This window comes from Ursus maritimus, unplaced genomic scaffold, assembly GCF_017311325.1.
Source record: "Ursus maritimus isolate PB19 unplaced genomic scaffold, ASM1731132v1 scaffold_15, whole genome shotgun sequence".
Lineage (NCBI taxonomy): Eukaryota > Metazoa > Chordata > Mammalia > Carnivora > Ursidae > Ursus > Ursus maritimus.
The window spans coordinates 36,662,613-36,663,089 of record NW_024423897.1 but is presented as its reverse complement, the minus strand read 5'-3'; the positions used below and the strand labels follow the sequence as shown (position 1 = coordinate 36,663,089).

Here is a 477-nt window from a genome sequence, read left to right as displayed (position 1 = left end):
CTTTTGAATGAATTAATGATCTAGATCAGAGACTTTAAACTGTGCACTGTGAACTACTTAGCAGGTCATGCAATTTATTTCATGACCACCAGCAATAAAAAGAGAGAGAAAAGAAGTATATTGCAGGTAGTAAGGGTAAATACTATTTTATAAAATATTGGGCTTCAATACAGTGATTTAACATACATATTATAATTATTAAATTAAAATAAGATGTATAAATTAAATTTATATTGGGTTCTGTAATAAAATGTACTTTTCACTCAGGGTTGTCATTTTTGACAATTACTGATCAATTTCTCATTTTGGAATTGGAATGATACCGAGAAGATTGGCATGGCCCCTGCTCAAGGTTGACATGCAAATTCATGAAGGGTCCCATACTTTTAGAATGCATTTGATCTTAAATGACCATCAACTTAAAATAGGCTGCCATATATATATATATATATATATATATATATATATATATATATC

The 477-nt window shown here is 28.7% G+C and overlaps 1 non-coding gene across 1 annotated transcript; it reads left to right on the top strand.

The window, feature by feature from the left end:
• Nucleotides 1–280: 280 nt before the first annotated feature.
• Nucleotides 281–388, top strand: LOC121102793. The gene has a single exon (XR_005834916.1). It is a non-coding gene; the product is annotated as a U6 spliceosomal RNA (small nuclear RNA).
• The last annotated feature ends 89 nt before the right edge of the window (nt 389–477 follow it).